This window comes from Protopterus annectens, chromosome 16.part0 (assembly GCF_019279795.1).
Source record: "Protopterus annectens isolate FY-2018-M chromosome 16.part0, PAN1.0, whole genome shotgun sequence".
Lineage (NCBI taxonomy): Eukaryota > Metazoa > Chordata > Ceratodontiformes > Protopteridae > Protopterus > Protopterus annectens.
Window position 1 is genome coordinate 342,162,646 of NC_056750.1, and position 10,822 is coordinate 342,173,467.

General features: G+C 38.4%; 1 protein-coding gene across 8 annotated transcripts in view; it reads right to left on the reverse strand.

Moving 5' to 3' along the window:
• LOC122790302 (TBCC domain-containing protein 1-like) overlaps positions 1-10,822 on the reverse strand; it is a 563,587-nt gene that overhangs the window by 366,186 nt on the left and 186,579 nt on the right. The window lies entirely within an intron of this gene.

Below are 10,822 nucleotides of genomic sequence, written 5' to 3' on the forward strand. Positions count from 1 at the left end.
TGGTCTTACTTTATAATTAAAACTCCCATTGTGCAGCCTGGTTCAGTGTGCCTTAACCGTTTTTTCTTTACTTCCATGGTACGTATTCCTCATTACCTATCTACTTAAATGTGGAGACGTACATCATAACCCAGGCTCACCCTTTAATATTAACCACAAGAGTAACCAACCCCAAAGATTTAAACATACTTGCACTTAACCTTAAGAAGTATATGTAATAAAATAGCCCCACTGCATGCCTGGATTGACCAAAATAAACCTGACATACTATCACTTACTGAAACATGGCTACATCCCAATGTCAGAAATAATACCTCCAAACTTTGCAATAACCAGAAAAGATACATCTATAAAAATGGGGGGGTATCACTTCTATATCCCTCTACACTCAACATCACTACTTACACCAGTATTATACCTATCTTTTCTAATGCTAAGGTACTAATCTCCTTTTTGAACCTCAATATATCAAAATAATTTGCATAATAGTAATATATATCCCACCAGGTAACAATATACCAGTGTTGGAAAATATTTTATTCTGGACATCCCAAATAATCTTAGGAGACGTAAATATAAACTGTCAAACCACAGCTTCCGACTCCCCCAGAAATAGTATAAATCAGTATGTTTTTTCTCAGCTTATCAATGCTCCAACAAGATACAGCAAAGATCTTACCTGCCAATTCACCTTACACTGGATTCTAGTATCCCACCCTGCCAATTATCCCTCTTCTGTTACACTGTCTGGCTCCCTGAGCAATCATCCACCAGCTTACTCACTTAGAACAAACTCCCAACAACTAAGAGTACACATTAATAAAATCAGTTAGGAACTCAATTTTTGTCAGCATAAATTTAACTATCACCTACAGGAAATAGACTGGACTCCCCTTAAACAACTACCCTTAATGATGCTGTACTATACTTCCCATTCGTATGAAAAGAATTAAAAAGAACTCAGCACCATGGCTCTCTAAGGAATGTAAACACCTGATGAAGCCAAGTGACCTAGCCTAGTCAACCTGGAAACAAAACAAAAATGAACAAATTCATGTTAATTTCAAAACACTACGTAGCAAAGTGACAAAACTAATCAACAGAGATAAGAAGTCATATCATTCCCAGCTTCAATCCAAGCATAAAATCAACCCCAGTAAATTTTGGCACCCCATATCTTCGCTACGTAACCCTTCAAGAAACAGAGAGAACACCCTATCACCGGATATCCCCTCCATCACAAATAGCTGAAAAAATTTAACAAGCATTTCATAAAATACATTTCAGACCTACTAACACCACTAATGCTGGACCCACCCACCCTTCAACCTATTCAGACACAGACCCCAGACCATCAACTACTTCTAACCCTATCATTACTAACCCCCTACTCAACAAAATGTCATACAAACCCCGTTCTCATTTCAGCCCATACCCACTGACACCATTAAGAAACGGCTACAAAGACTAAAACCCTGCTCTACTTCAGCTGACAATCCCCCCCCCAATACTACCTCAAACTGTCTGTTAACTCATTGGCCTACCCAATCAGTATCCTTATAAATAGGTATTTATCCAAATCAGACCTACCATATAGAAATAATCTCACATCACACCCATCCACAAAGGAGGCAACTCTTTTGATCCATCCAGTTTCAGTCCTATATCCATCTTGTCACCCATATCCAAAATTCTTGAGAGGTATCCATCAGCAGGTAATAAAATATCTATGCAAAACAATCTTTTAACCAAAACCAAACATGGATTCTGATCTAGACAGCATGGCTACATCCCTATTATCTTTTACAGACACTGTGAACAAGACCAAAGATGCAGTATGCTATACAGACTCAGTATTCCTTGATCTCTCCAAGGCCTTTGACAGTGTCTCACCTCTTACTTTTGAACACACTGCCTAACTTAGGCTTCTCACTTAACAGTAAAATGGTTTCAGAGCTACCTCAAGAATCATAAACAAGCAGTGAAATGGTCCAACAAACTCTCACCCTTTCTCTACAACCCTACTGGAGTCCCCCAAGGCTCCATCCTAGGACCCCTACTCTTCAATATTTTCACAACCTTCACACGGCCTCTCACTCTGGGAGCCTCATTCAATACGCTGACGATTCCACCATAATCTGTACTGCTCAATCACTACCAGAACTACTCTCAAAAACTCTACAGTCCTTTACAGCAGTTGAATCCTGGTTAAGAAATGCCCAACTCTTTCTTAATCCAAAGACGAGAAAACTGGTACTCTTTCATCCCAAAAACACCTCTTCTCTCCTCTCTCACTAATCATTTCAACATCCTTGCATCTGACAACTATCTGACAACTCTGCCACAGAAATAGTGCAGGAAACCAAACTTCTAGGTGTTATCGTTGACAAACTTTCATTTGACCCCCATATACAGCAAAATAAAGAAAATTCATCAAAAACTGGGACTCATACATAGAAACAAGCATTTATTTATTGCAGCAACCAAAACTACCCTTGCAAAAACATTATTACTTCCCTCCCTTCTTTATAGTGCCCCTATCTTAACTAACCTATAAAATTCTTCCCTAAGGAAGTTGGAACAGTGCTACAACAAAAAGTTGCAAAGTTTGCCACAAACTCTAAACATCACACACACCACTGTAAACCACTCCTAGAATTAAAATGGCTTGAACTACCCAACCAACTTGCCTTTATTCAGCTACCCACCTTGCACAACCTTATTTTCAAGCCTACTGCCTGCCCTGCACTAGCCAATTAGTCACATCCTAAACACCAAATTGATCCCTACGATCAGAAGACAAAAATCTCTTAGCTATCTCAAAATCCACAACAAAACCTAGTCAAACTCTGTATTCATACTCTGTTTCTATACATTGGAATTCACTACCTCTAGCTACCAGGTCTATGCTTGGCTTAACCCATTTCAAAGCCTCATTAAAAAATCATCTCAAAAATAAATGGCTCTGCTCCTGCATAAAGCCCACCTAATGTTCAGGTCTTCCTCTTCTCAAACATTTCAATCTCTCACAGACTGCAAGATCCTAAAGCTCTTATGACTCCTTCTCTGCTTCTATACCATATCCTTAAGCTACTGCTCAGGCTTTATTGCTTCTATTCTTCTTAACTCTCTCTCTCGCTACATATATGCATCGCTAACTTTCTGGCTGCTATTTTCCTAACTAAAACTAACATTCTATTTTGCATGTACTATAACAGTCAATGTGTCACACTGCACTACCTACGTACTTTTTTTTTTTGGACACTATCTCTACATCATGTATGATGAGAGTGACTGTTATCGTCTGAAATGTTTTAATTGTATAGAATTGTCTAGATGTGTAGTAATATATTACATCTTGTAGCAATTTGTTCTTTCAAATTATTTTTTGTACAGGTTCATAGATTGGTACTAGGCTATCAGCCCTAGGGCCTATACAAGCCTAGCCATAACAATTCCCTGGATATTTCTTCCACAGTATTTACTTCCCTGGACCCCTGTCTAGCAGGGCGACTGACATGATCCCCAGGGTGAATTTCCCATCTCCCATCCAATTGTCAAGGTTCCTGTTGAAGAGGGCCAAGGAGGTTCTCTGCTTGACATGTATGGGCAGTCTACAAGTCTAGCAGGGCGACTGACATGATCCCTGGGGTGAATTTCCCCATCTTCAATCCAAATGTCAAGGTTCCTTTTGAAGAGGGTCAAGGAGGTGCTCTGCTTGACATGTATGGTCAGTCTATTCTAGAGTATGAGGTGTCTCTGGGACAGGAACCTATCCCTCCAGCATGTTTTGTTTATTGTTTAAAGTATTTCTAATGTAATCTTTATTGTATTGGATTATACTGTATTTGTATTGTACTGCATGTGGAGCTTTTCTCCCCAGGCCTCTGCTGAAAACTTGTTCTGTGGACCCAGTCAGACCACCCCGGTAAACAAATGTCAACTAAACAAATACTACTGCCAGATAATATGCACAAGTGATCATGATACCAGTTAATGTCTAGAGCAAGAGACTAAAAACGGTCAGTACAACAAGATACAATTTAACTCTTTAAACAACCATATTTAAACACTACATTCAAGACATGTTGAAGGAATTTGAATATCCCAGCACATTCCACAGACAGACTACTGTAGAAACCAGTCACCTCAAAAATGTGCAGTCTTCATGGCATGGGCAATTTAAAATTTATACAGCATAATCATTAAATAAACTGTAATACTGAAAATACATCATGGGTAAAGTATAAGTACTGAATAACAGATGGGAAATGAAACGTATGCACTTGCTGTAAGGAGAACTGCAGTGGGATGGGAAATTTTCGCCCAAAGAAAAAAATCCAAGAAAAGTGAATTAAGTTTATTAAATTAAGAAAAAAATGTTTAGTATTTCTGTTTTATTTAAAATGTATCGCCTCACAGCAAGAGGTTCTCCGGTTCAATTCTCAGCTGGGGTGCCTTCTGTGTGAAGTCTGCATGTCCTCCCTGTGGCCGCATGGATTTCCTCCGGGTGCTCCGGTTTTCTCCCACATCCCAAAGACATGAAGTAGGTGGATTGGATGCTGTAAATTGGCCTTAGGTGCGAGTGTGTGCATGTTTGCGCCTTCTGTGGAAGGTTGGGCACCTGGCTGGCAACTCAACACCGTAAAACTCCACTGCCAATCATGAGCAGACAGATGATCCGCTGTGCCGACCCCTAACCAGGAAAAGCCGAAAGAAGAAGTTGTATTTAAAATGTATGAAGTTAATCAATATATATTAAAATGCATTTACTATGGAAATGTAATGTACTGTAAAAGTCATCCCATCACTGTTCTTATTTGCAAAAATATCTGTGGTGCAAGTCTGATGTTTTTAGAAACTACTGAAGTTAAGTCACATGATGATGATGATGACAACAATGCCTTCTTCGGACAACAACTTATTGGGAATCGCTTCCTCAACCCCAAAAATACACATCTATGGAAACACAAAAACATCTAAAATTCAATCAAAACTGACAGGGAATCCTGTTTGGTGGGTCAAGAATGCAGGGAATGCCTGTTAATTTAATGTTACGAAAATTAGATAATTTGCTGCTTAAGGAAACCATGGAGACAGAGCTCAAAATGATACTGCTTAAAAGAATTCTAAGAATTTTGATTTGGACTTGAAAGCTAGAGCAAAGAAGAACACCATACATCTTCAGACAGAAGCATACAGCTCCTAGTTCAGATGCTAGAAAGATTTTTCTGACCATCATCCATCTGAAAGTTTTATTCTCAATCTCCTGTGCAAGTTCTCTACTGGTTGCACATCTATCTGAAAAGAAAAGGCTTGAACTAATTTGTTTCAAGTAAAGCGCGTTATATTATCCAACTTTAAATGCTTGTGGAAGATTTTTTGCTTATTAACTTAGAGATTTAGGCATTTTACTGGAACCTGTGACTGTATGGTATCTACCCTATGAACAGTAACTTCTCAAAGCTAACTGTTACAATTTAAATATTTAAAGGTTTGTTTAAGAAAAACATTGTGTGCTACTGTTTTCTTAATTCTGACTAACCTGTGGTACTAGTAACCATAAACTCTAGAAGGGAGGGCATTGATCCAGCAAAGTTGCCATTTACCATCCAACTCTGGAAAATACTGTCAAAGTGTATGTAAAATACTTTTAGTCAGGTTTTAATTAATAGTGGTAAACACTTTACTAAAAAAAAAGGCAGCAAGCTCTGTCTGAGGGGAGGCAAAACCCTGAGGGGGCCAATGATTCCGGACAGTGCAAAGTTCAGTGGGGTGTGGCAGGCCCTACACCTCCAAGGTAGCACTGCACATTTACAAATTACAATTATCCTTTGCATATTCATTTGCACCATTGTTGGGATTCAAACTACAAAACATCTGGTTCTGTTATACATTACACACTAATAGCAGTACAAGAGGTAAAGTCCAGAGCCATCCATCTGTAACACCTGCCACAACAATAAGTCAGGAGAGAAAGTCCCTCATCGTCCACAGTAGGACTAATGCCTCTCACAATCAGGCAACCTAGTATCTAAAATTTTCCCAGGCTACTAGCCTTTTTATTTTAATACACAAATAATGCTCTGTGAAAATAAGTTCCTCTCCATATCTTAGTTATTCTCCAAGGTAGAAACAAAATTATAATCATAATGACCTCTAGATAATGTCAGCAAGAGTCCAGGGGGACGGTGGGTATGCTGATATAGGTGGAATGCTTATCCAGCTCTTACTGTTATGGTTAAGTACATAAAACTTTCATATCTGATATGTAGTCCACTGTCAGCAGCAGTATGACACCATCCCAGTCTTATCTTGGGTGATCACCTTCATGGGAACTGTTGTCACAAGGAAAAATCTAGCCTTAATGATCACATTCAACTTAGTGTCTTGTGAAAGTATCTAGTGAAGCCCACACAGCAGTCCCACAAAGATAATTTTGAAAAATGCCAGAGATGAAGTCACTGTCCTATAAGAAAAAACTCTAGGGTACTGACAGCAAAATTTACTGTCTTTTTCGTAACAGAATTTCAATACAATAACAGCCATCTGGATAAAATAATTCTGGAAATTTCAAAAACCTAGTTTTTGTTAAAGGAAGATGCAATTTCTTCTCAATATTTCTTAAAGATATGGTTCTATCTGTGGACTTCTATAAATTTGCAGCAAATATTCGCTTTATAGAAATAAAAAAGACTACATGAAGGTTGAATGACTGACCGATGTTTATCTCAACAGCTACCTTAAAGGAAAACTCCACCTTAGAAATAAAAACATCTATTTTTTCACTGTCTGTTTTCTGAGCTATTTTAACATCTTAAAATCACTTGCAATTCTTCTTATAGAATTTTACTATTTATTTACTTTTTACTGGGAAAGTCCGACTGGGACACAGCCCACTTTCAGCAGAGGTCCAGGAAGAAATGCTCCATACACATGTCTTTGTGATGTGAAAGGAAACTGGAGCACCCAGAGGAAACCCATGCAAATGCAGGGAGGACATGCAGACACCACAAAGAAGGCACTCCAGCCAAGAATCGAACCAAAGAACCTCTTGCTGTGAGGCAACAATGCTAACCGCTGCACTATTTCGCCACCCGATAATATGTTCATTAATTTAATTAAATTAATACGTTTTTCCACAAACAGCTGCCAAAGGGGCTTAACATAAAAAATGTGATCTTGCTTTTCTCCAATCCTCTCTCTCTCTCCCATAATCCATTTCAAGTCTGCTTTATATAGGTCATGTAAGGCAGTAGTGGTGTATTCCCATCCCACTGACATATAAGATTAATGCCAGTCAATGTCATCTTATATACTTTATGTAACAGGACTGTTGCTTTTTTTTCCCTAGAATGATCCTCATTTATGTTGGTCTCAGAGCTTGTTTTACATAAGGAGTTGTACAGATGCAACCAAAAAAGTAAATTGCAGTCCTTTGTTCAAAATAACCTTTTGTACTCCAAGATGAATTGATAGTCCCCTCCCCCTAAATTATTTCTGAGGTAACACAACTGTCACTGCACTCTGTTCCCAAGTGTCTGAACTGGAAAGTTTTTCCTTTATTTTTTTTACCTGAATGTTGTAGAAAATGCTTTATTTTTACTGGTTTTATAACGAATGCTATGCTCTTGTTTCCCATTACTAAGGAAGTTTCAAAACAAAACATGACCAATTTTCTACTCCTTAACATTGGATAACTTTTTTTCTGAGGCAAAGATGTCTTGCAGCTTTATATTTCTATCTTGTTATTCTTCACATATAATGACATGTTAAAGAACAGGAAAATCACTCTTCTAAAAACCTGACTCCATGATAATTACAGTAAAATTAAGGGACTGGAAAATAATTCTATTTCCCAGTCCCTGCAGTGGGAAGATTTTTTGGGGGGAGGGGTGCATAAACGATTGTAGAAAACACCTTGATAATAATACAAGTATTCAGGGCCCATTTTAGGGGGCCCCCAGCAAATGTCAAGTTGGAGGCCCCTTTGACACTTACAATATCACCCCGTTACTGCCACCCCTCTTATACAACCTTTTAGTTCATGCTGTAGTGTTTTGGAGATAGTAAATATAGACTGAACTGTAGTTACAGTGCTGTTACATTATGAGAGGCCTGTGTACCACACTATGTTGGCCCATCTCACAGAAAGACATTCACAGTTACTGGCAATTTGTTCTAGCAATGATACATTACAGCAACTCTATATATGGGGCTGGATTTAAGTGAAATGGTGCCCTAAACACTGCACCCCCCCACACACACACATCCCGTGGACTCCCATTTGCTCCACCCCCCCCACTCTCCACATTATGCACTTTACTTTTTTTTTCTTTTTTTCACATTTTGCCTTACTCTTTTTTCACATTTTGCCTTACTCTTTAGCTTTTTCAAGAATTCATGATTTTCTATATGCTCTGAAATGCATTTTACTTTATTTTTTTCTTTTTATACAACCATTTCCTCCAATGAGAGCTTGAACAGAAACTGCAATTAAGGAAATAAATTCAGTGTTGCACCTTTTAATCCAATGATGGCCTGAAACAAAATCATGACTCAGAAAATAATTTCAGTCTTACTTTTTTTCTTTCAAGAAAGACATAATTTATAGGCAATGGTTAATGTTTAAAGCTGACAAAATAGTAATTCACAATAAAGTAACAATACATTTGTTGTAAGGACACACAAATCGTTTCTGGGAATATTGCCTGCCTCCCCTACCCTCCCCCAAAGAAAAAAGCCACTGCCTGGGCATCCCTCTGATGTTAGATTGAGATGAAATCAGAAGTTCAGATGGCCATGGTCATGTATTTTAAGTGACTGCTTTCATATATATATATATATATATATATATATATATATATATATTATACACACACACACATAGCATGCCTCCTCAGTTTTGCTTTGTTTTGCTATGAGGTTACATTGGAAGCAGCTGTGAATCAGTGTAAGTTGTCTTCCATTCTGTAATAAAGACAGTGGAAAACAGTTTTACTCCTCTGTCTTTTTTATTGTAGCTGCTGAGCTCCTGATATAAGCAGGACTAATTGCCTGTATAAGATCATCAGTAGTACCATGCAAGGTAAACTTCAGATTTCTGTCTGTGTGATATGTCCTGTAGATGAAAACAAATTCCTCTGCAAAGTATGTGAGAAATTAAGCTTAAAAAAGTGGATGGGCTTTCCTTTCCTTTGATTACAATGCAAGGAAATGAAAGTTTTATAAAGTACAAGCAGGTCTCTGGTACTTACACAATACTGGAACTATATTATAGGGAAAAAAACATCCTAAGGATTGAGTTAAACCACAGGAGAAGGAAGTGTTTTCCTACAAGGCATAAATAACAGTTACACACTATCCTAACAAAGTACAAATTCCAAGAAAGGCAAATTTAATTAGGAAGGTAATATCAAAAAGGCTTCACACTTTTTTCTGTCCTATTCTTCCATGCCAACTCATTAAAGCTTGATCTCTTAGCTGTTCCACAGACCGATTTATTCTCCCTGGGTGGCAGCCTCACGGCATACTTGTTTCCTGGCTAATTTATGCCTCATCCCCAGGAAGTGCACCATTATCCATGCTCACAGGAAATAATTTTTTCCAATAAACTCTAATCCCCTCCTGTGCATGTCAAGTGTAGCATGCTGAAGTTTTGATGTGCAATGCACTCTGCCTACACCTTTTTGAGCCACGCTCGCCATCAGAACTTCAACCAAAGGGAATGTTCAAGGACACATGCTACCCCCCCACCCCCCCACACACACACACCAGCAGCATGTTAAGCCTAGTCGATCCTCTTCTCTATCCCAGTTCAAATTGGTGCCGAGCTGCTAATCAAACTCTGATCAACTGTGTCCCAGTCAGGGATTTATTCCTCTAAGCCAATGAGGATGGCCGCACACATGTTTAAAAAGATGCTAATGACAGAACCAGAACTTTGATGAAAATTAAAAGTAGTAGCTAGGTGTTATCTTTGTGAGCAATCAATTTCTGTAATAATAAAATCTGAGAAAGAAAATATAGCAATGTAGGATTTGAAGGGATCCAAACCATTTGAAGTAACCCATATAGAAAAATACATCCACTTGGATTCCCTTATCCCAAATTGGAGAATTAGTATTAGCTACTCTCTGTACATCTTCTAGCAAAGTCATCAAGCACCCTAGCCTGCTACTTTAATTCAACTCACTGGTATCACAGTTAGGTCTTTTATCCCTCTGTGCCAAAGAGACCACTACGGCTGCATGTGCTTTTGATTTTACATTAGCCCATGTTACCAAGTTATGGCGAGGCATGAGATATTTTTAAGATACATTTCATATTTTCTATGCCTCACCATGGACCAAACTTACTGCTTTTTGAACCCCCTGGCAGTTTTTACTAGGTAGTAACATTACTTAGGTCCACAACTTTTAGAGGCAGATTTGCTATATTCAAACTAGCTAGAGAATCCTTCATTGAAGGACAAAGGGCGGAGGTGTTATTTTCCAGAGGTCCACTGAAATATTAACTGGCATTCTAACGTTGCTGTAAGCCTGAGTCTTGCAAAAGATGATTTTAACTGCCTGAAGCATGGAAGGGACTGGGGCTCTTTTCATACTCACTTTTGTTCTTTAATAAGTAATGACAGATCATTCACCCACTTCATTCTTTCACTGTATTACTTTTTTTTTTTTTTTATTCAGTATCATTTAGTTTTTAGGACAAAGCCAGACAATGTTACTAAACCTTTGAACCTAGAGGGAAAAACAGCAAAGGTTAGCCAATGAGGCAGCGTGGAAATGCAAAATCAAGGCACTAACCCCCACAGCAACTC